This window comes from Phalacrocorax aristotelis, chromosome 4, assembly GCF_949628215.1.
Source record: "Phalacrocorax aristotelis chromosome 4, bGulAri2.1, whole genome shotgun sequence".
In the NCBI taxonomy this organism is placed as follows: domain Eukaryota; kingdom Metazoa; phylum Chordata; class Aves; order Suliformes; family Phalacrocoracidae; genus Phalacrocorax; species Phalacrocorax aristotelis.
In genome coordinates this window covers 30,584,545-30,612,262 of record NC_134279.1, presented here as the reverse complement: position 1 = coordinate 30,612,262, position 27,718 = coordinate 30,584,545, and the positions used below count along the sequence as shown (strand labels likewise).

The 27,718-nt window shown below is 43.5% G+C and overlaps 1 protein-coding gene and 1 long non-coding RNA gene across 3 annotated transcripts in view; one reads left to right on the top strand and one right to left on the bottom strand.

The window, feature by feature from the left end:
• The window catches only part of UNC5C (unc-5 netrin receptor C), a 275,494-nt gene that overhangs the window by 225,938 nt on the left and 21,838 nt on the right, over positions 1–27,718 (bottom strand). The window lies entirely within an intron of this gene.
• On the top strand, positions 14,686–18,546 carry LOC142056926 (uncharacterized). Its single transcript, XR_012660478.1, has 3 exons — positions 14,686–14,954; positions 15,338–15,420; positions 15,506–18,546. It is a non-coding gene; the product is annotated as an uncharacterized LOC142056926 (long non-coding RNA).

Here is a 27,718-nt window from a genome sequence, read left to right as displayed (position 1 = left end):
CCCTTTCAGCCTAATGGGAAGACTAAACACAGTCCTAAGCTTTCTGCTTTAAATCTCACAGTGATTTGCCTAAGGCACTATGGGACCTTTACACGGATGTCTTAAAAAGTAAAGAAAAGAAAAAAACATTATTTTCCCACATAGAATTATATACCTAAACCAGAAGAGATCCAGTTTTCACTGCATAATGCAGTGCTGTACCAGTGAGTGTGATGGGTGGGATAGAGGAAGAGCAGAGAAAGCCCCTGGTGTTACCCCAGGGCTGACAAACTCCAGCTGTTTTGCTTTGGCTGTAGTTTGGAAGATGTTCTTCCTCCCATCCTAAGCACATCCTCCCGTGCAATCCAAAGCATCCTGTCACCAGCCATTCTGGAGACCAACTAATTACCCACAATTGCCAACTTAGGGCTTTCCAACCCTGAACTCTCTTCTGAAGAGCCAACATCTTGCAAGAAATCTCACAGGAGCAAAGCAGAATAATATGTCACTGGTCATTCACTACCCAGGCTCAGTTCCAGATAACTCAGGTCCATAATCTGTCAATAGTCCTACAGCCACCAAGCAATATTCAGTGCAGGGTGGATTCTACTCTCATTGCATAAATGCCACTGAGCATAATGTTGAGCCCACAGCCAGGAGAAAAAGAGCAGGGAGAGACACATAAAGCAGATTTGCTGTTCTCACTTCAGGCTGTCATCCCAACAGGGTGGCTAGTCCTGGATCCCAAGCTGTGCTCTCAGAACTGTTTCCGCGCTACTTTGTGTGAACTGCATCATCTGCATAAAGGATACATACATTTCATCAGCACCTACAGCCACTTGGCAGGGCCTTTTGGTGATAATATATTGGACTTTATCTAAACCAGGGCTTCAATAACTGAACTCAGTCTCTTGCGAGACCAAGCATTTCATCTCGCTGTACTTCAAATCCCCATTGATAAAGTAGAAACACCATCACTTCCTTACCTCGCAGGTATGTAGTAGGATAAATACATATATTGATATGCTCAGTGATAATGATAACAAAGCATAAAAGACAGACCAAGAGATAACTGAAATCAAGGATTCCCTCTGTATTAATTGGGCTTTGGCTGTAGTCCTGTTTAAAGGGAACCAGGCGCACAGGGATTTCTTGGTCCCTATGCTGCAGGTATAAAACAATTCTCTGAATCCCATAGGGGCTATTTCTCAATCAAGTGTGGTAAGAAAACAATTTCTGCATGAGACACTACCACAAAAAAAAAAAAAGATGACACAAAATCCTGTGCATGTTTATGTATGTGTGTCAGGGGAATTGATATTAAATTCAAGGGGAAAAAATAGAATTAGATATCAAAAACAGGATTAAACCATAAAAATCTATCCACTATGGAGAATCCAGTTTGTAAGATAATCTTTTCTATAAAAGGCAGAATATTAAAGTAAATAACTCAGAAAAGCCCAGGAGAATCTGAGCTTTCAGTAACCAGCCAGATGGAGAATGCAATATAGGCAAGAGCACTACATGCCACACTTCATGTATCTAAGGAAAAAAAAAAAGCAGCTATTTCTGGGGAACGTTATTGCTCTTCATGGTTTTTTTTCAATTATTTCTTCATTCTGCTCCTCCCCACGTGCAATCCATATCACTATTAGTAAAGTCAGCCATCAGTAATGAAAAGTATGATTTTGTTGCGGTGCTAATCACAAGCTTCCTGCCCTCTGCCATGACATGCAGAGGCCCCAGCTCTTTGCTCCGACTCCCTGCCACACTGTGATCTGTAAATACATTTCTTGGACCAGGGCAAGGAAGCCAACTGAAAGGTACACATCAATCTGAATATGCTTTTCAGTCTTCATTCTGTCCAAACCGAAAAGGCTGGTATTTTGTCCTTTCCAGGGGAGTCTACACAGACGGGCTAGAAATGCTGACAGACTCTTTAAGGGCAAAGTTGTGCTCATGATAGTCTGCGATCAGTAACACCATGGTCCTGCCCCATCTCCCCGTAACCCTTCCCACCTCTGTCCAACCATCACACTACAAATGTACCAATGGAAATCAACTGCATTTCTGTAAAACCAACACAGTACATACTCTGGAAAATGAACTCCATGTATTTAACTTTCAGAAAATAGCCCCTAGCTTTACTGTGTTTTAGTCTTTTAGGAAAGAGCACAAGCACCCAGGTTTTCGGAGGTTCCAAGAGATATGCCATAGTATGCTGCCAGTCCTCCTAAGTACACAAGCCATAAGCAAGGGATTACAGCTACTAAGCTGCTGAGTTATTTCAGAAATATATTTATTCTATTTTACTTAAATTCTCTTTGCTCTATTTTATTTATTTATAATTAAAATAAAACCCCTTGTGGTAAACTGAGGTTCTGAGGCTTAATTAAACCTACAGGCTGCAGGAACACAGAATAAAACTGTTCTTAATTGCAAAGCACAGAGAAGATAATATAAGAGGAACCAAAACTCCACAGTACAAACTATCTAAAACCCATTTAAAAGAAGGCACAAGCCAAACTAAACAGGGAAATGGTACCCCAGAAAAAAAAATCGAATTTTTGGCATATTAGTTTTAAATTAACTTTGTTTTCTAAATAACCATTGGATCTAGACTTGGTATCTAAACTTCATTGCAGACACAGTCCCAACTATCTCCAGCCAGCTTGCATCCACCCTTCTCCAAAAAGCCCCACTAGAGTCAGTGGTCTAATTCTACCTCCTTCCACCTTGTGTTAATTATTTACATGTGTAGAGTTAGCGTGAGCTGATCTTGAGCACCAGCAAGCATCAGCAAGCGCCAGCAGAAACTCCCACCTGATCTATTATGTGACTAAGACAAGAATCATTCAGCTCCGGCAGGAGGTTTTATCATCAGCTTTTATCTAAACAATGATAATATCTGCTACATTATCCCTCAGGGGCAGAAATCTGTTTCATCCAACAGTTCGAGGTTGCTTCTTTTTGGCTGATGCATCACAGTCAAGAAAGGACATGGACAGGGAGACGGGTGTAGGAATGAGAAAAGGAAGCGGAAGCATGAACTTGTTCAGAACAAACAAATAACCAAATAGGCATGTACTTTACTGAAATATACCCATTTTTTCTTAAAACAGTTAAATGTATGATGGTTTAACGTGAAAAACAGATATCAAGCTTTAGTGATCCCCAGCTCTTCAGCTGGATAAACAACAACTTGCCCTTATTTTGATTAAGGACAGCTATTACATGTTTTTCCTGCAGCTATTATTCTGCTAGGAGCATGCTGTAATTTACAAGTCTCTCCAAAAATGCCCCTTTAATGAAATGAATAGGAAATTAATGCTGTCAGACAGAAAGCTTTTAGCTAATAGTTTCTAACACTTCCCTCTGAGAAACTGGAGGGCAATTTTCATTTACCAGCTATCTAAAGGTGAAAACAACCTGTAGTTTCACTGATAGCACCTTGATCCTCTTTGTCTGCAGTTGTCAGACATTTTTGGTTTGGGGATAGCAAACAGCAGTTGCTGAAATCTTTTGCCCAGCAACACTGATGCACAGTATGTGCCTGGACCCAAAGTGCCAAGGTTTTCACAAACAGCATTCCACTTAAGGCACAGATGGGTCTAAGATACATTGCTATTCCTAATACAATCAAGAGAAGTTGGGTTTAAAACTCCCACTGGCCCCGGTGCAAAGGTGGAGATGTCAGATAAGATCACAGTGAGACCAGAATACATATTTGTGGAAGGGTCTACCCCAACTGAGACCCAGAAGAGCAGGCATGTTGCACAAAACAGCAAGATAAAGAGAAATAATGTCTTTACATTTGTCCAAAGCAATGCCATGGAAAATAAATGGCAAGACTAATTTAAAGAGTGAGACAAGAGCTGTTGAAATTGTCCTCAACCAGCATTAAGAGCAATTTAACGTGCTCGTTTCACCCTGTTTTCCTATTCAGAAAACATAAAAGTACTCAAGTTTGCTGAAGGACTCGAGTACCCTTCCTAACACTCACATGACTGTGGCTAGATCCTGGGCTAGTGAGCGGGGCCTCATGGCCATAGCAAAACACCACCTGTTCGTACTGGGATCCCAAACTTCATCTTTGAATGGCAGCTGTAGCAGTGGGAGCGAGACAGTGAGGCGACCATCAAGAACGAGATGAGGCTCTAAAGCAGAAGTGTGCAAGTGATTCAGGGATGCAACATCTGCTGCTGTCAAACCAACAGCACGCACCACAGAGCCACATCACCGCATCTGCTGCCTTTCCGTACCAAGGGAGTGTGGGATACCAGCTGGCAAGCACGCTCCAGACCCAGTGCTTACCTCACACTGATGTCATATTAATGGAGCCATTTCAAGTAAGAAAATACCCTCAGTGAGATCAGCGCTGTCCCTTTCTGTCCAAGGAAAGGTGGCACAGAAGGAGGGGCACCGCTGGCTGGCTGAACCCACACCGATGCTAACGGGCAGTGGTGCTCAGGCACGGCTGGTAATGCTGAACGAGGAGTCTTTGAGACAGAGATGAAAAGCCATGTCTCTCCCGTTAGGAAAAGTTAGGCAGGGAAGGACACAGGGAGTACTGGCTGTGCTTCTCTCCTATTAATTCTTCTCTCAGGAGCCCTACTTTGAAGCGCTCTTGAATTACATGCCTGACACTTACTTTGAACACGCTCTCAAAGTGATGAATGTCCCCTTAACCGACTTTTTATTTTGAAATACATTATTATATGGCCTTCTAGCGAGATGGAGTTGTCAACCATGTGAATGACAACCCCTGGCAGAAGACCAGCTCACAACCCCCCTCCTCCCACTATCGCTTGCACAAACCTTAAAGCCGAAACAAAAGCAACTAATTAATCATCGCTCACACGTCATCTAATAGAAAATGGTTCCAGCAGGTGCAGAAATAAACAGACTATTGACATTTTTTTTTTTCTTGGGAAACAGGCAATTTTTTTTAAAGAAGATGAGAGACTAAATTCTACCACGGCCGGGCCCAGCTCACAACTAAGGCTGGCTTTTCTCAGCTTAAGGCTTGCTACAACTTTTCAAACATGGTATTTGCTACCAACCTCTAAAAAAGACAATCTTAAAATTGAAAAAATGTCCTACACTGTATTATCCACTAGGTACTTTTTAATTATATTATTAAACAAACTATCAGACACCTTAAGTATTAACTTGACTTTTTGGTCCAGAAGCCAGGAATTTCTGAGACTTAAGAGAGGATGCAAAGGTTAATGCTACGTGGGACATTTAAGCACAAAATAAGGAAAGCTCTGATGCAAAGCAGCAATTAATCTTTCCAGGCTGCACATATCATTGCTAGGATACCCACAGACCAGCTATCACACTTATGGGATTGTTTCACATCAAGGGAAAAAAAGGCATGGGGGCAAAGACCAGACCCCAGGCTTTGGACCTCTGTGCTCGGAGCCATAATTAGGGGATCTCAGGTCATGCTTCCTTTCTTTCTCGCTATCACTTTGGACCAAAGCATCTGTCCTTCTGCTCTTCATTTCAGCACACTTCACAAAGATCCCAGGGGGCAGGGGGTGGTTTTTGACAAAACAGCCTTATCTTTGAGATCAGAGCTGTCTCCTGGAAGAGGTCGATTTTGCAGGGGAGGAAGGACTGGAAGCTGGACTCCCTGGCAGTGCTCAGATCATTAAAATTCCCCCTTAAAGAAACCCTATGCTTTTCCCAAAACTGGGAGAAAAAAAGCAAGCATCATGACTAGTACTTGGAAGGGCAGGGCCCATTCCCAATTAATTCCCTATGTCACAAGAATGCTTAATTTCTGAATTGTACAGGCTGTCCACCCCTCACCTGAGCAGACTCTCCAAGGCCAGCAGAGCTAGTCTCGGGGCAGGGCTGAACCCCCTACATGCAGAGCGCTGTGAAGATGACACCCTCTTTATGTGGTTTCTGCCTCTGCTGTGTATCTTGCTGAAGCACCAGAATGACAGCATCCGCAGATCTTTTTGTCCTATAAGACACCCATGGACTTCAGAGGGAAGGGCAGACCTGCACAGGGACCTACTCGCTGGTATAAAATACCCAGGTCCACTTAAAACAATGTCAGAGTCCAACAATGGTCTGGTGGATGTGAAATGAAACTCCTTGAAACAGTAGCTGCAAGAAAAATGAAGTCTTCCATTGCCATGCTCCTTTATTTTTTAAAAGCACCCAGGTGAATTCGAACTTCAGTGTAAAAATAAATTTCTCCCTTACCTTATAGGTTTGTACAAACCCGTCACACGAGAAGAGGACACTATGCCCACAGAATCAAGTCTATGCCCTTTAAATTTATTTCACCTCCCCTTACTTGCATCTGTTTCTGTGTTTTCAGAACCCCCTCCCTGTTCACAATAAACACGTCACCCTCTCTGTCTCTCTGCAACTCATGTATTGGTTTTGGTAGCCTTGCTCTGTAACTTATTCCATATGTTTGCTTCCCTCTGAGTAGAAAAGTTCTGCCTGACTTCCCTTTCGCTCTTAATTTCCTATCAATTAGGCTGACTGCTTAGCTCACTGTTTTTAAACACCCCCTCACACACACACACACAACGCCATGTGAACAGAATACTAGTGGTCTACTTTATCGTTATCATTTTCAGCCTCTATTCTGTTAATGCTCTTGTTAGGTCATATTAAATTGTTCTCTACAAAAAGACATAAATGGTTCTTTTATTTTTCTCTCATTAAAAAAAAAAATAAATGAAGAAAAGCAGAGACAAAAAGAGAATAGGTCCCTGGCCATCCACTCCTCCCGTCTTTGAGTAGATGTCAATGGCAGTCAGTTCTCTCTCAAAAAACCCCACCAAAAACAATAATCAAACAGACCAACCCCCCACATCCATGCAAATATGAACTCTTTATTGTCCCTGAGGTCTAGTTTAGAACCTTCAATAATAAAACCAGTTCTTTGAGTCTATATTCTCCCATTTTACTGACAAAGCTTGTACGTACCTGTATGCTAGCCTAACAGTTTTAAGGATGTTTTGCTGCAATGGACATTAAATTCTGGCTCATTCTGAATGAAGAACACCACATCAAGATGTGCTCTAGTTAGTGTGATTTAGTCTTGTTTTTATATCCACCTTTTCCTTATAATATTGCATCTTGCAGCAAGCTGCATTTCCTATGTGTTTACCTCTTGTCCTTGAAAGCTATGGGTAAACCAGAGAAATTCCATGAAGGATCTGGCCTAGAAGACCAAAATCCCACCGATTCTGTCTGTTTATATTTGATTGCACTGGTAGCCCCAAACAATGACAGCTACAGTGAACCCTACTACCCCCTTCATTTACATCTGTCCACAAGAACACCTCTTAAAACTAACCGCACTGGCTTTCCAAATTAGCATCTTCCAAAGGCACACGCACACCCAGTGCTGCAACTGAGCCCGGGATCATGATCTGCCATCTGTGCAATTCAGAACAGATCCAGGAGAGGTTCCAACTGTTGCCCTGGTTACCTTACCTATGCTCCCACTCCTAGAAGATGGGAAAGCTGCCCAGATGCAGAACTCAGTTCTCTTCAGACAAAGGCTCTCAGATTTATGGAAAAGAAAATGCTTCTCTACCTTCGCATTATTCCCCTCCTGTTTCATGCCAACACACAGGGAAGGAGAGGGTAGCTCCTAGCCCAGCTTTTGCCAGATCAAAAACCTGTGCGTATGTATTTGAAAATTCATATAAACATTTAGCCAAAAAAAAAAAAAAGGTGCATAAAACCTAAACCTTCTCTGTTTTTTTCTTGTCAGTGCTGCCTCTCAATGTTTTAAGTAAAAGGGACTTTTCTTTTATCATTCTTCTAGCCTTTTTTAGGGAAATTACATTTTTCAGCTGTAATGAAAAACCCTCCAAAGGAATGTCCTACCAAGTCTCCCCCCAGCAGACCAAGCCCACAGTTGCTGTATTCCTCACCCTTTTCTTTTAAAGGAGGAGAAAGAGGTTTCTGTTCAGAACATTTTCCTGATCTCCAGAGGACTGACTGCACTTATTTCCTTTCAGAGTGGTAGAAAAGTACATCCAGAAGGACAATCTTTTCAGTTTATTGTCAGCTTACCATTAAAAAACTAGCCATCTCCCCACACCCAGAAAAGGTGTGGATGCAGGTGTGAAAACGGGACACGTTCACACACAAGGCCAAGAAGCACTTTACTATCTACGAAAACAGGAGTAAGCAACTACTGGCTCTACATACCTCAGTTAAGTTTGCAGAGTACCATGGCCTTGACAGCAATACCAGCTTCGTGAGCTGTTTTGAACCCAGCTGGCCGAGCTGCAGGGCTGACGCACGCACCTCGAGGCAGGGGCGGGGGGCTGCAAGTCCCCCTTCGGATGGCACTGCTGCCAGTGGCTGCTGGCATTCTCTTCTTGAGCTAGTTATTACCACCAGCTGTATTGCAAGGCTGCCTACGAGTGATTGCCATAAAGCAGGACCACCCCAGGCTAGACCTGGATAAACCCACCCTTCCCAGCCCTTGTCCATCCCTCTCTTTCCAAAGCACCAGCTACCTCACTCCATTTAGGTTCTGCAGAAAGAAAAAAAAACTTATTTTATTTTTCCCTTCTCACCTTGTTTGTTGTCAGATTAATAAATAAAAACATTTTGCATTAAATTAGAGTAATTAGTAAGAACTCTTCAGGATTTGACTTTAGTTCAGCCTTGAAAACTTGGTATGAAGTGGCGGGGGTGGGGGGTGGTTCACCACCGTTCTTTGCTATTTTTCTCCACAGTGTCTGGATTTCTTTCAGAAAACAGGCTCCCTGGCAAAAAATAGTTTACCATAGCCTCTCACTATAAAAACAGAAGGAAAAGAACTGCCGCACAAATCTGCCATTGCATGACTCGTCATCCCTCCACTTCTCCCATTCTCAAGCCTGCGCAAAGCTCTTCCCACTGATCTGGCCACAGATCCATCACGCTAAACATCCCTCTTCTTCCCGGTTGAAATGCGTCTTTGTGAAGCTCACTTTGTTAACGGTCCTCCCAAAACACCAGAACACATGTTAAGCACTGTCAGCCCCTCTGCCTTTTGAAATACGCCTTTGCACAGGGCATCTTTCAAAACAATAAATCCTGAATATTTAAAAGTCAGCAGCAGGGTAAGAAAATAAAAAGCTTCTCCATAGCCGGTGATTACAGTGTAGGGGCTTATCTCTTCTTTCTTGAACTTGCAATAATGAACTTGAGTGTTCTAGAAAAAGCAGGAGACAAGGGTGTTGCCGAAAGTCGGTGATGGAGTTAATGGACGCTTTGTCTGTTACTGAAATTTGACTCTGAATCATTTGAGTTGGCCCCCAACAACCCCCCAGCCAAGGGGTTCCAGTGAGCAGCGGAGGCCCGGGGAGCGCCGCCGGCCCCTGCACAGGCCGGGGGAGGAGGGCAAACAAGAGGCTGATTCAGAGGAACTGGAAGGGATCCCAGGAAAACAAACGGTGGAAACACTTCAGCCACCAAGCCGGGACTTCAGCGAGCCTCTCAAAGGGGGCGTTGGTACAGCGGCTCCCAGCAAAGGTTACCAGCGAGTCGCAGAGCCCGCACGCGGTACGGCGTGCCTCCTCTTCGGGGCATCTTCTTTCGCAGAGTTTTCAGTGAGCAAAACACAAGCACAGCAGTGCAACATCAAGCCGCCCAGCAGCTAGGCTCATCCGCTGGTATTTCGCATTTGGGGTGTACTCATGGGAAAGTGCTTACTCATTTCGCTCCACAGGAAGGCGAAGCAGCCCCACTGGCTCAAGAATAATTTATTGTCATTAATAATAATACACTGATATAGAACTTTTCATCCCAAAGGATCAAAAAAGCAATTTACAATCTCAAAGCAATTTTCAGAGTGGAATAGTTTGTGCTTTAAGGCCCGCGCTGCAGTAGCACTTGAGTGTGCCGGTGTGTGCCTGAGCAAGCGTTGCACATGGAGGAGGCGTGCCATGCTGCTGACTCAGCTGACACCCCCCTTGGCACCCCAGGGAGAAGAAAGGGTGGCAATGGGTGAACTAAACACAGCAGGGGACACAAAGCCATCTACTCTACTGAATTCAATGGGATGAAGGCATTAAGGCGTCCCCCTTCCTATGGGCAGGGGAAACAACCCTCCATACGTGAATCGGTGCAAAAGGAAGCAGCGATGGAGCAACTAATGGAGGTTTCAGAAAGGAAAGGGGATGAAAGCAGACCAAAGAGAAACCGGTGGTTCCTGCACTCATGCTTCCTTTGCTGCCCAAAGCTAAGACACAGTGCTTGCTGGACATCAGTCGTTAAAACATCAGTATGCCCTTGCTGCTTTTGTATCTCTCAGGCTAGAAAAAAAAACAGGCAGCAACAAGAACTACTTTTTGGTCATGATTTTACATTGCAACCTGGGTGCCAACTCTCTTGTGTACAGCAAACTCTGACTTCAAAAAAATTAGGCAAAAATTGAGAAAATAGCTGCACAAATATTAGCAAGTTTGTACAGTTCTAGAGTAAGGCATTTCTTCTGTATACTTTATCTCCCTTCCCTTAGTGCTTAATGCATAAACTGGAGAGATAAAAACATAACTTTTGCTTAATGACCACACAGAGGAAAGGGCAATGCATCTCTCCAGGGAGTGTCGGTTGCATAAGGAACTTTTCACCATAGGTCACTAATCAGATCTAACCTACTTTACTAGTGACTCAGATGTATTAGTGTCTACTCCTGCTTGGTGGCTTACAAGTAAAATGATTTTTCAATCTCAGATGAGTTCTTTGTGCATACTAGTCTACTAGTCTATATAGCTCTTGTAAAATCGCCAGCTGCAGCAAGGAAGCCAAGGGCCAAAGGAGTGAAAAGGCTCTCTCTTCCCAGTTGACCCAGCTGATCCATTCGGATCTGGACTGGAAGGTGGGATCTCCATCCTCCCGGCATGACCCTCACATTTCTTTTCTTCCGATCCCCCTTCTGAGCCCTCTTTATTTTTTTATTTACTTAATCCTCTTCTTTGGCTTTCTAATTTTACAATGCACATACACTTGCAGGTCTCTGATTAAAAAAAAAATAAAATAAAATAAACAAAAACCCAAACACCCAAACAAACCAAACAAGTAACCAGCCCTGTTAGCACTTCTCATCATGAGCTACAAATCTCTCTCCTCCATGTCTCACCCTTTAGTTTGTTGGGAACAGAGTTCTTATAGGAGCTCAGAAATTAAAACAGTTGAAACAAGGTTAGAGGATGAGGTCAGGTGAACAAATCCCCATTGCCACTCAACAGAGCTAGTTTTCATTATGGTGAAGTGGTGCTAAAAGTTTGTCTGAGCATGAAGCATTCTCAGTGCCAAGCCTCCTATCACTGCTAACCCTGGGAACTAGTTTACAAATTTTCCCAGTGCAGATAAAGCCTTAAACACACACCTCTGTGATTATCTTTGGAAAAAAAAGAAAGAAAAAGAAAAAAAAAAAGGGGGGGGGGGAGGGGAAGACCATGTCAGATATTTATAGAGCCATGAATCTGTTTACCTGGAGGTTGGTAAGATAAACAAGCATGTCATATATCAGGTTGTATTCTGGAATGGAAGAATCTACTGTTCTTCGCATGCTTTCCAGCTTGCATCCATGAATTCTTTTATAGGACTACACTGAAATTTTCATTTAGCATTTGGGGATTTAAGGAATCATTTGTGTGATTAAAATCAATATTAACTTGTATTGTTCACTGGCAAGTCGCTCAAATAGCATTATACAAAACGTTTTCGAACCATACTGAATGAGTGATGATGGTATAAACCAGTTTTGAGGAAACTTTGATTGCATTAAGTGCAGGGTTGTTCTTTTATTCTTAAACAGTCTTTACCAGCATCAAAGGGATATAATTGAAATATGTTGCAATGATTTCAAACGTTGATGGCTGCTGACATATGATTTTACAAACATGCAGACAGAAATTAGGATAGCACAGTCTATTACAGCTACAAATAAACTTTTAAGCAATTTAGGAATACATTAAAGGAACGCAGAACACTCAAAGGACCGAGCAGCTGACTCTCACGGCTTCTGATGAGTAGGTAATGATAGACAGTACAGCGTAGCGAGAGGACGCTTGCTGCCAGGCAGAGCAGGTCTGGAAAAGCCAACAGCCTCCCCACCCCAAACCATTACAGACGAGACCTGTAAAACCAGGATCCTGCCTGCATTGCACAGTGACGAAACTCCCAGGGAACCTTCAGGCTTTGACCACCAGCTTCCATGGTGTTCGAAGCATTTCACCCCTGCCCTGCTGAGCCCTGGCACTGAGAGGGCTTCCTGCCCGGATGGGACGGCGGTCCACGCACACACCCCTAAAGCTCCTGAATGACAGGTCTTGCTCTATGACATTTAACATGAACGCAAGCTGGGGCCTCCTGCCGTAGCAGGGACGGTGACACTCCCCTGCGTGCGGTGGAAAGGGAAGAGTCAACTGTTTTCTTTAAGAATGCAAAGCCTTGAGCATTTGCTAATGTTGCGCTCGGAGCATACTATCAACACGGTGCCAATAAAGAAACTATTTTCACTGCAGTATGATGGAAATTACTTTCTAAATTTGTGTAATCCTCATTATTGTATACGTGTGTGTGTCTCTATATATATTTATTTATATACACATAAAATCTCCAAAAACATCTGAAATGAGCAGAAGAGAGGAGTGTCTTTCTTTACACGCTGACCAGACTCTGACGCGTCACCCCTGCGAGAGTCCCATCAGGAGCCACCCTAAGCACCCTCTTCTGCTTTTGGGTCTTCCTTTCTGGGCTAGCCAGCCAACAGCGGTGCTAAGTAACCTCTACCCAACGCTCCCCTACACTGTTGTTCTTCCCCAATATGGTTCTTTATGCCTTCTCACAGTATGAAAACAGCTTAAAAACCATCATTATTTTTGATGGGGTCACGCTTTGTATGCTATACAAATATGGGTTTTGTTGTTTGGTTTCTTTTTTTAACAAAAAAAAAAAAAAAAAAGAAGGGAAGATTTCCAGGGGCTTGGGTTTTTAATACTGGTTTATCATATATGCTGCTGAGATATGTATTATACATAAAATTAATGATAGGTTTTTTCACTTTGTTTTTAAATCTAGGTTTCTCTGAGTTCATCCTCAAAGGAATAAATAAAACTTCCTCCCCAAATTATTAACAAATAATATGTACTGTACCCAGATTTTCCAACTGCTCTAAATTACATGATAACACTGATTTGAATGCGGTTACAGCAGTTTACATCACTGCAAGACCTGACTGAAATTAATATTTCAGGCAGTTGAGTAACACTGGTACAGGCTGTTCCCATTTGTTTATTTAATAGCCAAAGTTAAGTGTAAATTTGCAAATAATAAATGCATTAATGACTATATTTATATGCACATGCTTCTATCAAAACTCCTAACGAGGCCTGAAGCACAATAATAAATCGGCAACAAAGCTGAATATTCAAGCCAGCGTGTAAGAGCAGGCATCTTCCCACACGCCCACGAATGCAGACGCTTCCAGAGAGAGCAGAGCCAGGCAGGTGGGGAGAAAGGGCAGATCGGGGGGGACCACACAGACTACTGTGTGTTTTGGGAGCATCATACATACCCTCCCACCACAGCAGTTTTCTTGTGGTCCAGCACTGGCTGCAGCATAGGGTAGGAGGGGCTGGCACTGGGGCAGCTGCCTCGCGTTAAGTCACGCATTGTTCTATGCTAAATATGGGACAAGATGAAAAAGACTACATATTTACACTATCCATATAGCTATGGCTTCAAAATGTTGTTCTGATATTAGTGGTATGTGAAGACTTCTCAAAGACCCGTTGCCTGTAAAAAAAAAAAAAAAAAAAGCTCCCAACACCCCAGACCACGAAATCCCGATTGCACAGAGAGGCAGTAATCCTTGCAACCTTTTCAGTTAAGTAAAATTTTACCTCATTAGTAGGAAATTAAATCAAAGCATGTACTTATGCTTAAGTGGACAGCAAGGGACGGTGTAGATCTCATTCCGGCTCCGCCATCCCCAAATTCAGTGCGTCAGTCAAGCAGTCGCACCCACGCTCGCAGGTGTTGCTAGCACCACAAACCACGGCGTTTCTCAAATCATAAAGAAAGGAGTGGAGTTTTGCAGTTGTGATGGCTATGTTAGTGCCTTAACTTCTTTTAGAAAGTTACAGGATACACCACAGAATGTGCAATACAAAGGGAATAACTCTCTTGAGTTGTTTTTGTGCCACTGTAAATGATCAGGAAGTCTAATTAAAACATCCGCGTGGGTGCATCTAAAGCGTACATGCAAAAATAACACCATCAGAACTCCAATCGTTACTATCTTTTCCAGGTTTTTAAAATCTCTGATTCACTGAATGCAAGGGACTGATAGCAGCAGTTGTAATCGTCATTTTTAATTGCGGCAGAAGTAGTTTCATGGGGATTTAGTGGAAGCACTAAAATGCTCTAAATGTTTAAAACCCTTCTCAACGCTAAAGCTTCACTAGGAGCCCGGCAACGCAACCGAATATCGTGCAAAGCAGCGGATGCATAAAGTGACACCCCCCCGGCACCAGCCCCAGCGCCCCAGAGCCTCAGCCTCGCTCCCGGGACCGGCCGCCAGAGGGCGCCCTCGCCGCGGCTGTGCGGCGCGCGCCCGGCCCCCGCCCGCTCCCGCGCCCGGCCCCCGCCCGCTCCCGCGCCCGGCCCCCGCCCGCTCCCGCGCCCGGCCCCTCGGGGCGGGGGGCGGAATCGCTAACTACTGCCTTCTTTCACTATTATTTACGCAGGTTCCGTCGTTGATCTGTGCGTTCTGATTCCTCTTCTCCCCTCCCCAGCGTGAGAACGTGGTCCGGCGGCGATTCGCACCCCAAGTTTGGCATCAGGAGGGTTTTGCTCCAAGTTTGATATCGGGAGGGTTTTTGCTGAAATTGTATCGCGCAACTTTGTAGCGGCATAACGTAGACAACCTCAACAATGAATGACAAATAACTCCTTTCAGGAGGATGTTGAAATCCCAGGTACGTTAGCAGAATCAAGTCAGCGTGCCCCGAACTTGATGTAATGTACTTTGAGACCAGCCTTAGCATTTTCATAACTCAATTTGCCTCTGCTCTGACAGAGATGTATAGTATTGATATGCAAAGAAGAAAAGCGGTTGTGTTGGTGTCAGGGACAATTAAATCTGTGCTCCCATGCCCATTAGCTGAGTGGCTCGGAGCTGCTGGAAAGGTTTAGTCATTCCTGTGGGGGATAAAGGACATGGATACTCTGTCTGGGGATATTGATTGAGAAGGACACAAACAGTAGCGAGGATACTTTTTCAGTGACACAGAAGTTAATGATTTAGTGATTCATACAAGAAAAGCTGCCTTACCACCTTTGGTAATTGTTTGCATTGCAGATAGTGCCACGCGATGTGACCTTGTCAAATTAGCAGAAGCCCAGAGCACGATACAGCAGGTACCTCGCTGGCAAATTACAGAGGTGAGTTTATCAATAAGTGAATACACACACACACACAGAGGGTGTTTCACCCTTGCTGAGTGTAATTTCTAGGTGCTCTTTTTAGGACAGAGTAGTTCAGCGCTGGATTTCTGTTCTGCTCATCCCATTCCTTGGTGAAAGAGCCCAGGACACCCAACTCCGACTTTCTAACAAACGAGAAGACTAAATCCCGCTCCCCTTCTTTTTCTCTGCAAATACTGAGTACAAAAGCAAAATGAACAGACAAAACCTTAGAGCAATCCTTCTCAGGATCAAGAGGAGAAGCTGGAGAGGGGAAACTGCCCAACTGCTGGGGAACCACAAAGCGGTAGCAGAGCACAGTTGCTCCCCAATTTGCTTGCAAGCCGCAAGCACAGCAAAGCAAATGCAAACGTAAGCCAAGCTCTCAGAGTAAGAAATAGGCTCAGCTGCAGGATTACAGGCCTCAAGAGACTGCTAATGGACTACAGAGACTGTCACCTGCAGGCTACTGTTGGGCTCAAATTCACACTGGCTGAAAGTTTTCACCAGATGATGACTTGCTGGTGGTCTGTCTGGAATAAGCTAGTGCCTCCCTATCTGCCTTAAAAACAGCTCTTCCAATTCACACTAACTTTGTTATTATGTCTGGTTTATGCTTTCTTCTTACCTACATTGGGATTTTTTTTTTTTTTTTAACATTTCATGCTTATCTAGTAAATTCATAAAACATTGGTGTGGAGAGGACACTTTTTGAAGCAGTGTCATTTAACTTTGCTCAGTAAAGCCAATGGCCTGTGCATTCAAAAGCACAGCTCACAATGCTGCTACAAGAAAAAGTACGTGAAAGCTTTTGTTCTCTCTGTTTAGAAAGAGCTGGGTTTTTCCACTGGATGTGTAACGTATCACCCATCCCACAGTAAAACTCTACACATTGCAAAGCAGAGCAGCTTTACGAGAAGTGAGGCTGAGCGTCTTTCCTCAACCTTGTCCTGGGGGCAAAAAAATGATATTTTGATATTAACACTTCCACAGCAATTGGTAGCTTTTCCATTAAAGTGTTCAACATGAACAATACATTTCATGGTCTCCATGTTTTTTAAAAACTTTTGGGATGGAACTGCCCTGTTCTCCTTGAATGGAAGATTCACTGTTTAGATCAATTACATTCACTACATCCTCAAATATAAACATGTATCAGACCACGTTGCTTCCTAGCACGCACCACACCTCCCTCTGAAATACAGTAATTTATGAAGATGTCTAAGTAACAAGCTAAAGTGGGACTCAAACATGTTTCCTAAACACTTCTAATTATTTGCACTTCACTCACCGGTGTGACTCCAGTTTCATTTCAGTGGCATTATACCTGTGCAAAACTAAAGCACCGTTGGAGGCAAGTCAAGCCCAAGACTTTTCAAGTCCCATCCTGGTTTCATGAGGGATTAATTAAGGTACCTCAGGAGCACTGGGTACTCAATCTCTTCCTTTTTTCTAACCCTAATTAGAGGAAATCTTTTAGCTAAAAGCAGAACTTCTTTGATGTGGGCTACTCATATCCTCTTCCCTCCCCTCAAAAAACGTACAGTGTTCAGCACGTAAATCATACTGAACATTACCAATCTAAAGGGAAGTGACAGATGACTGTGACTGCCGTTAAATGTTTATTGCATCCCTGCCATGTAATGCAATTAGATGGCAAGGAACATGTAATGTGTATTGCTCTGGTGGGAGAATGGAGAAATTATTGGATTTTCTCTCTTAATCTATTTATATCTTGCAGTGGGGGCATTAGGTAGATTAAGCTAGGGACAGTGCCCCCATTCAGTATGCTAAGTAGTGTTTGTCACTCATTGCATTATACAGCAATAATAGCTGTAAGATTCTCACATGTTGCAGTAATACCAAATCAGAGGGGAAATGACTGAAGAAGTCTTCTGCTACCAAAAGTACTCCTTACACAGGGACCTGGACACGCTGGATCGATGGGCCAAGGCCAATTGTATGGGGTTCAACAAGGCTCAGTGCTGGGTCCCGCACTTTGGTCACAACAACCCCATGCAAGGCTCCAGGCTTGGGGAAGAGTGGCTGGAGAGCTGCACGGTGGAGAAGGACCTGGGGGCGTTGGTCAACAGCCAGCTGAACATGAGCCAGCAGTGTGCCCAGGTGGCCAAAGGTGGCCAACAGCATCCTGGCTTGTATTAGGAATAGTGTGGCCAGCAGGAGCAGGCCAGTGATCGTGTCCCTGTACTTCGCACTGGTGAGGCCGCACCTTGAATACAGCGTTCAGTTTCAGGCCCCTCAGTACAAGAAAGACATTGAGGTGCTGGAGCGCGTCCAGAGAAGGGCAACAAAGCTGGTGAAGGGTCTAGAACACAAGTCCTATGAGAAGCAGCTGAGGAACCAGCCTCAAGTTGCACCAGGGGAGGTTTAGATTGGGTATTAGGAAAAATTTCTTCACCAAAAGGGTTGCCAAGCATTGCAACAGGCTGCCTGGGGAAGTGATGGAGTCACTAGCTCTGGAGGTATTGAAAAGACATTTGGATGTGGTGCTTAAGGACATGGTTTAGTGCTGGACTTGGCAGTGTTGGGTTAACGGTTGGACTCAATGTTCTTAAAGATCCTTTCCAATTTAAATGATTCTATGATTCTCTCAAATTAGGGGCAAAATCCCCTAAAATAAAAAAATCACTAACTCTGGTTATTTACTTATTTCTAGGGACTGGTCTTACATGAGTATCAACCTGTGTGATGTGTTACTTTAATAAAATACCACTGTGCTCCTTCAAGAGTGCTTTATATGCAGGTAGTTCTTCAGCCTCTGCTGAGGCTGAAAACTTCAAAGCTCAATGAATTCAGCTTCATGGTAGCTTCTGGAGGTCAGCAAGTTAAAAGGGTCTTCATGTTAAAGTAGGGACATGAAGCCATTAGAGGGTACAAGTACAAAATAACAAATGAACAGACAAGTGAGCAAGATTCAACACACTGTTCCAGCTTTGCTACTGACGCATGCCCTTCGTCATTCAAAAATTTTACCTCGTTATCTCTGCAAACTCCAGCTCAAAGCTTATATTTTTCTCAAGCACTTCCAACTGAATGTGCAGCCTGGCTTCTGCAGCAGGCTCTGTTGGGGCAGAGGGGTGCTTATACAGCTATGGCTTCAGCCACAGGGCAGCCCCAGGAACACACCCCGTGGTGGTCCTCTCCCCGCAGTATCAAAGGCTCACTACGGATCTGTCAGCAGGTGTTTTTTTCAGAAGTTAATTAATCCTTTGAACATCTGATCTCAAAACTGTTCTCACAATTTTGCTAATTCAGGCTTCCTCGGCAGATTTCTAGTGTTTCCTCGACTCAACCCTAGAGAAGGTTGCTAATGACAAGCTAAGTGGCCAGCTGTGGCTCCTTAGTACAACCTCATGTAATTGTTGCTCTAACATCCTTCTCCTCCAGCCCTTGCGTGCGTTTGTCTGAGGTAATGGATAGGTAGCCCTAGAAACAACAGCCTTTGTTCACACGCAGATAGATTTAACATGGTCCGGACAATATAAGACTTCTCTGAGACATCCTACAGATGCATTTTCACTCTACGCTGTAGCAGCAGCATGAAAGTGTACCTTTTTCAGAGGGTTAACTCAGCACTTGCTCCCCACGTTTGTGCGCTTGGCTTTAGCCCATCACAGCTCCCAGCGCCTCTGTGGCTTTCCTAAGCCCACATCACCTCACTATTCCTCCACATGCACAGGAGCGTGTCTGGGATTTCTGAAGCTCTATTCCACTGCTCTTCGTGCTGCTCTGCTGTAGTTTCCTAGAAAACTGTGGGAGGATGTAGCCATCTGCCTGGGCACATGGCAGAAGGCACTGGAAGACTCCTCCTCCTTACATGACAGCCTGCATCCTCTATAAACACATACTAGGGGAAATGAAACTGAACCCCTATGCAGAGCCATGGCTGCCAACCGAGCGTTGTAGTACAAACAGTATAATCTCGTTAACTGCTTCGAACAGCTTTATCTTCAGTCCTACCACTCTCTAACCTCATCTCTCCCAGCTCCTTGCGCAAGTCACTGTGCTGCAGTCACAGCCACGACTAGCACCCAACAGCCTTGAATCTTCTCAGAAGAGTGTGTGGCTTTGCATTTGGTGACAGAGAATTTGCAGCCCTGCTAGCACTTGATGTGGCAGCAACTCACACGCGGAAGACTCAAGCTGCTGCTCTCACTGATCGCTGATGCTTGGGGTAACACTTTGAGCTACCGCCACCTCCTTCAGCATAAAAAGCCAAGCAGTAGAGAAAAGTCTATGAAAAGAAAGTTCTATGTCATTCCATCTTTGTTGGGCGGGCTGGCAGCACTGTATTAGTCTTCTTGCGGCTGCCATATGTGATATTTCAAGGGGATTAAAGACGCTCCACCATAGTAACAGGTCTAGGCCAGAAACTCGGAAAACAATGAGGACTATTCTGAACTCACCACTTGGCCTGAGGAATTTGAGAGCCGTGACTAAACTCAGCTTCAACTCAAAATTCTCATTTATACATTAACAAACTAACAGGAGCAAAGACCCTCCATGGAGCCTTCTGCACCTCTCCAAGATTAAAGGATCATAAGGGTAGAAACTTCCTCTCCTGGGGTAGGCAGTTACCAGGTGAGAGCATAAGTGCCCAGCGAGTTCCGAACCATTCTGCTGCTTTCCAAGAGCTTTGTAGCAATCCAGTTTTCATGCCTTTTCCTTTGTCAGGTAAAGTATTTGAATTGCTCCGTCTGATGATGGGATGTATATTCACAGTGAAAATCCCAGTCCTTCCAAGAGTGTTATTTTTACATTGAGCATAGGAACACTAAAAGTTTCTGACTGACACCTTTTCATTAAAGGGAGAAAAAACTGCACACATCTATCAAATCTCTAGATGTAATAATGTAATATGATTATTGCTAAAAATAAGATCAATTTATGTTACAAAAATCAATTCTAGCAATTTCCACTGCTAGATATATTGCTTTTATGCCCTTTTGTGTAGAATACTTCAACTAACTGAAAACTGGCACTCAAAAGTTCTCATATGAACAGCTTGGCTTTTCAAGAAACTAATGAAAAAAAAAAAGTATTTTCTCAAGCTATTAAAGTGGACCAAGTGGAGCCGTTCTGGAAAGACTGCAGCATAAAGTCAATAGAGCTGCAGAAGCTGTCCATGCAGAAAGGCTCGGTCTCCTTGTATTTCCTAGGGCTACAGTAATTTGATGGCAGATAACTAATCCGTAAGCTATACAGGCAAAGTATCTATTCTCTTGAATTAAGACAAAGGAAACTCATTCTTGTCAGCCTCTCAAATTTGGGAGATTAATGAAGGGAAGATTTTATTACTACACGTAAATCAGGCTTGGAAAACCAAAGAGTGGAATAATACTTCATCCTCCTACAGAGCCAGTCAAACACCACTTTGTGAATTGGCAAGTCGTTGCACTTTGATATTTTTTGGTACTGCAGAGCATCTGCAAACCAGTCATGCTATCTGATAATCTTTTTGGTATTTGATAATATGGTACTAAAGGCACAAGTGAACAAAAGGCAGCCAGGGAATTATTTGTGAATTATACAATATTGGTATTCAGTAATTAAGCCTTAGAATTAGTTGGGAGAGGAGAGTATTAGACTTCAAAATTGCTCTACTGAGTACAATATTTGTCTTCAATGTCAAACACATTTATTCAACTGAATCATGCAGATCCGCTTCCAAGCTTTGGGGCTTTATGCCTATAGAAGAGCTTGAAAATGACTGACTCCAGTTGAAGACGAAAGCATTTCCTATACATTCACAGCTAATGCCCAACCCCCTTTCAGTCCCCAACTTCAGCATCCAGGCAGGACTGCAAGAATTAAATCCCTATTCTTTATGTACAGGAATATCCTGGTTTATATAATCTCATGTAAGAAATGCTTATTTCCCTCACCCCTTGTTTGACAGTAGGCTTCTGTAGCTAAGTGTTTACTACATATTCAGTCTTGTTTCTACTGAAGCCAGTTTATAAAAATCCCACAAACTTCACGTTGAGCTGTCAGGCAGTAAATGTTTGTTACAGACTGCTCAAATAGAGTGATTTACAACTTTATAAGGAGGTATCCATTAGAGTATAGATTTAAATGAAAATAAAAGAAATTATTGGCAACAGAGAGAGGAATTTCATTGTGAAATTGATGTAAGGGACTATAAAACATCTGGAAGATGTTAGCGACTGCATTGGCTGTAATCATAGAGCATGCTATCTATGCCCAGAGAGCTGATTCTCCTTGACTTAATTGGGAAAGAAAAAGTCAAGCAAGATAGCGGATGTGTTGTTACTCAGCGTAAGCTGGCATTCCTCATGCAAACACTGATAAAATACCAGAGGAAGGCTCTAGCTCTGCTAGTTCTCCAAAGGGGGAGACAGCCTAAGCTCCCTCCCGCCAGGTCAGCATGTCACCACTGACAGTCACTCAAGAAATACGGCATGTGCTCAGTCCCAATACGCGGAGCCCTGCACAGCCTCCCACCACTTATCACCCCTGAGGATACTTTGAGGAGGGAGGAACCGCTCTCTCCTCCTGACTGACTTACCCTCTTTCTCCACCCCCACCCACCCCCCCCCTTTCAAAAAGAAAAGGTTTATGTGAAGTCTCAAAGATTCTACTGTTGAAAATTTTTTCTCCCTTAGAGAGATTTTAAATGCTCAGACATTTTTCTCTAAACAAGCATTTGCAATTACAAAAGAACAGTGTACATTCAGGTAAAATGCCTAGCGTGATGTTGAGGCAGAATGCAACAGAAGAAATCATTACAACTGGAGCGGGAGGGGACACTGAAGTGTTTCAGTTGCTTTTGCCTCTCCACTCCTCCGATTGTCTCCTGTGCCCTCAGGGGTACAAATTCAAGCAAGCTGAAAATCAGCACTCCCTGCCCTGCAAACTGTGCTCTGCCATTGAAATGGGTGTTTTGGTTGTGCAGATTTTTTTTTTAAAATAAATGAATCATTAAAATGTCCTGTACAGGGCTGGTTCACTTGTAGCTTCATGTTGGTGTTCCCTGAACGCACCGGGCAAAGTCCTGTTCCCGCCAACGTTTATAGACGTCTTCCCACTGGCTGCTGTGGAGGCAGGGTTTGACCCCTGCTGAGTCCTTCCTTCCCTTCACACCATCACCCCTGCTTCAGGTGCTAGCCCCACTTGACGAAACTTCTCAACTCTATCCTGTGCCAGGCTACTGATGTTCCTTTTAACTTGTTTTATAAGAAAAATCTGCCTTTTATGTGCAGTGTAAGTCAAAGGTGATAACAGAGATGTTCAGATTTATGTTCCCCAAAACCCAGTAACTCAAAGACGCATTTCGAAATAGCCACAGTAATTCTGATTGGTGCTGAAAAATGGCAGCAAGGAGATAAAGTAGTGGCAAAAAATGAATTATCACATTCTTCTTTACAAGTTATAGACCGCCTTATTTCTAGCTTTATTTACGATCCGATCTGACTATTATTCAGCTATGCTTGCTGTTTGCCAGTATTCACGGAATTATTTTCACGGAAAATTTTTATGTACACTTTACTCCCAAACTCTTTGTGTTGGCAATATACCATTTCACCTGGCAAGGCATACAAGATATTAAGGGCCATTCCTGCTTCCTAGTGCCAGAAGATAGTAAATCACAAGTATGCTGCTGACACCCCTCTGATACGCAATACATTTTTAATACAAATTTTCAGACAAATGATCAATCACACCACAACTCAGTTGAGTTTAAGGATTCGCAAATAATTTCAATACTACCTTATCCAGATGCTGAAAATAGTGGTGAGGATGACCGAGACAGTCACAGAAATTAAAACTAATTAAAAACTAAAAGTTACTGACAAATGTGCTAATCCTCATTAACACTTCTGTTTGCTCTGGGAGATAAAAAGCATTACAACTAATGACAGCATCAACCTTATCAACGATGTCCAGAGAAGCCACAAAATATTTGGGTAGCTGTTGGGACAGCTTCTGAAAATAGTCTGCAGAATTCAGCCAGAAACTTTAAAAAAAGAAAAGTTCCTGGGGGCGGGCCTTTTTGGGAGACAGGCTGTTCTCCTGACTTGCAAGACCACCGCCAGGGGCAAGCCTGCTGCTCTGTCAGGACTGTCCTTCAAAATGATGTGCAGAAACAAAATATGACAATGAAAAGCATGCAAATTAAATGAAGGCTTTAGAAACTTCAGACAGATTGAAATTTAATTCCAGAAATTCCAGAATATTTGGAAGAAGTGGATGGAGGAAGGGACTGGGGAATGAGGCAGAGATTAATTTTTGAGAATTGTTTCATGTAGTCATAGAAGTTGGAAGGAAAGGCTGAGGCTATGCTAGAGCAAATTTACCAGGCTTTAACATATTTCTGCTTTCATTTGTTTTATGCTCAGGGAATAGTGAGAACAGACAGCTACAATGGATGTTATTCAAACACAAAGCAGAGAGCAAATCCTAGCGGCATGTCTTTTAAAAAAAAAGAAGGAAAAATGCCAGTTCTCAATTACATGTTTTCATTGGTCAAGTTTACGTTTAAAATCGTTTACTCAACACCCCAGTGTTGCCTGCACGTATTTCTGTAGTCAGAGAGCAAGCCAACAGCAGAACTCTTTTGGCTGGGAGACTCAAAATAACTGGAGAGTTCTGCCTCCCAAGTCCAGCTTCCATCACACCCTTCACTGACCCAGACTTGCCAATGAAGCCTTGAGCATCAGCACGCACACACGAAGAGTTTCCTAAACTTCTAAAAAGTAGCATTTTTTTCTCCTTGTGTTGGGATTGATGCCAAGAACTGTTGAGGACTGGATTCATTAAAGTACATATGGAAACATAACGGCTGCAAGAGATTAGGGCAGCCAAACTTGCTGGTATATAACTGGGAACGGATGCTTCTCTCCTCATTCTCCCAAAAGCTCCCCACCCCCAACAGGAAAGGTTAGACTAGAATAGAATTGTTTAGTTGGAAGGGACCTACAACGATCATCTGGTCCAACTGCCTGAACACTTCAGGGCTAAGCAAAAGTTAAAGCATGTTGTTAAGGGCATTGCCCAAATGCCTCAAACTCTGACAGGCTTGGGGCATCGACCGCCTCCCTAGGAAGCCTGTTCCAGTGTTTGACCATCCTTTCCACACGTTCTGGAGCACGTTTCAGAGACTCAGGTTGTCTGAAGGCATCTTTTAGTATTTCACACTGCAAATCAGTACCAGATGTGGTCCGTTGTTCACCACAACAGATACCTGGACACTTCTGGTCCATCTTTTCCATACCTTCCCTTCAAACAACACAGCTGCACTTGTTAGGAATACTTTTAAATATTGTTGCCCTTATCTATCAAGATGCAGTACTTTTGTAGGCTGAAGAAAGAATCAGAGTTCTGGGACTGCAAGACACACGTGTCATTAGCCCCCTGGTGTAACCCTTGTAAATAAGGATCAATGGGAAAATGGCACTTCATGCACATCATATCCAATGGACAGCAATGAGAAACCATTGCTGTTCACTGCATCGTGTGTCTATGTCACGGCATGTACCTGTGAAACTTCAGTCCACAGTTCTCCAAAGCACACCTACCTTTTTTCTTAACTTCTCATAATGCCCATTTAAATGGTGCTAATACATTCCAAAGAACATAAACCCACCATTTTTCCACTCGGACATGGCTTTGCAGCACGAGAAAAGCTAGAAAGCATCGCTCAGTTTTCACTCCAGAAAGCTGTTGCTGTCCCTATACTTGAGTTTCAATATGTTATTGATACGCAATTGGCTGACTAATCTAACACTTCAAAATATTCCACAGAAAGACAGAGTGTTATGGAAAGCACAGTATCTCCGTGTCACCAAAAGTGGGCAGTTGTATTAGATACATGATTCCAGTTTTCAAGCATTTGTTCTACCATGTATACATTAAGTGAAGCAGATTTATTTGCAGTATAAAGTACTGCACCATATAGTAATTGACTGAAGCAGATTTATTATGTGCTAGACAGACAGATTTGAAAACAGCCTTTTAAGACAATAGAAGTATGTGTAATACTCCCAATATCAAAGCAAGATTTAGAGCGGTAAACTATATAATAAAATACATTTAAGAACAGAACAAAATCTTAAAGTTTTTTCCTACCCTGTGGAAATGAACGACATATCTGAATTTAATTCATACCTATGCAAAGGACCTCCACAAAATCTCACCGACACTGAATTCCTACTAGAATGTTTTAAGCAAGACATAAGTGGTAATTTTTAATGGGTGAAGAGTGACTTATACACAATATTACACCAAAGAGAATGGAATGTCCTTAGGACAATATAAAAAACTGCAAATCCATTTCCCCCTATTTTTGTCAGCAGTTTAAATTCATCAATAATCTGCCCTTGAATGTAACCGACAAGTAAAACGCAGTCCTGACCATTTTAACCCTAACAATGTTTTGCACAGGGACAGAATAAGAGGGCCGCTCTGCGTAGAAGTCCTAGTCAGGCTACTTGAAGGGCAGCCAGATGGTGAACAGCCCAAGGCAAGTGCAACGCTATCATTCTTCTCCTCTCATTTTGTGCAGTACTTACTACAGCATTTGGGAGGAATAATCTAACATCCGTAGGTTATATAGCTTCCTGATTTAGAAGAAAAGTGGGGGAAATAAAAATAAAACACGACACAAATCTTCCTATGCCAGGTAAAACCGAGACCAAAGTAGTAACCAGGGGAGAAGAAAAAAAAAAAAAAAAAAAGAAAGACATACAAGTTGTTTTGAGAAACTTTGCTTCAGTTATTTTTGAACTGTGTGTTTAGAGAAGACCAGAGGACGAACTTCAGTGGGAAACCCCTGCCTGGTTGTTTGCACACAAGCAGCAAAAATATGCCGTGTGCCAGAAACCCCAACTGTACCTTGGCCAGAAGCAAGTCCTGTTTCTCCAGCTGTCAGTTTCAGAAGCGACTAGCACAGCCTATCCCTGCAGTGCAAATCACAAGACCATAATTCACTTTACAGCGCCAGCGAGAACTAACCCTCTGTGTCTGAACAGCAAAGCTGTGCACCACACCCAGAGAGCGCTGCCTTTGCTGCAGACCAGGGAGTTTTGTTCTGCGTAACCTTCTGTAGAAGCTGCAGGGCTCAGTCGGCCTCCCATGGGAACGTCACGCAGCTTACAGCGCAGGCACAGAGCACTACCTGCTGCAGCAGTGCCAGTCACCAGTACCTGGGGCAGTTCCTACACACAGGATTTGCTCATCCGGGCAGCCTGGAGGCTGCCCGTAACACACAGGTTGTTACATGAAGCCTGCAAAATGCCACGGAGAGGAAAGGAGAGGAAAGGGGGGATGCTGGGGTTCATGGGCAGGGATGCTTTAGAGCAAAACGTGTGGAGGGTTAATCACAGCCAGAAAGCCAGGGATACTTTGAAGACTACTGCAACAGAGTCCCATTTTGTAGCTAATAATAATTTGGATGAAGCTTGGACTCTTGCTCTGCACTTCCAAAAAGCAAGTGGCGTTTGGCCACTTGTGCAAAATGCACTGCCTTCTTGGCTGTAGTTGTGGGGAGTCCATTTTCCTTCTGACACCAGTCAAATGAGCGCAAGTGCTTAGGACTTACCCACCCAGGCTTTAACCCCTGCTTCGGAACTTGTGGAGAATGTGGTTTGGCTCTTAAAGCTATTTGGTACCACTACCACTGTACCCCGGTGGTACTTCTGTGCAGGAAATCACCATTTCTGGGATTCAAACACCCATTTGGACCCAATGGTGTATAACAAAGTAGTAACAAAGTCTCAAATTCAACAGCAGGCGGAAACCTCATTCAGCCTGGAGAAGTCCCTAGTCCACCTTGTCCAGAGAAGCCCTCAGTACCAAAGGAGAGATAAAAACAGATAGCCTTGTAACACAGGTCACCACTTCTTAACTTCCATAAAGCAATAAATGACAAAATACAGGTGAAAGTTTCTGAATGTTAACAGATTCCCAGACTGATGGGAAGGGCTGGGTGGGAGGACCCAGTGGAGCCAGGGGTAAGGTGCAGGCCATCCAGAGAGCCTGGCCAAGGCTTTCGGAAATGGTTAATGATTTTGCCCAACTCCACCACAAAATGCCTGCTGGAGAAGCCCCAGACACTGATTTAAGAGGAGCACCCCTAGGTGAGTAGCTAATTTTTTTTCCCCTCTGAATTATGTTACCCCCTTTCCACATCATAAATCAGTCACCTTGGCAATCTGCAGAAGCCAGGCAGAGGGCTAGGCAGCAACATCCGTGGCAAAGGCCTCGTAACAGGTTTTATTTTACTGATAGACACATC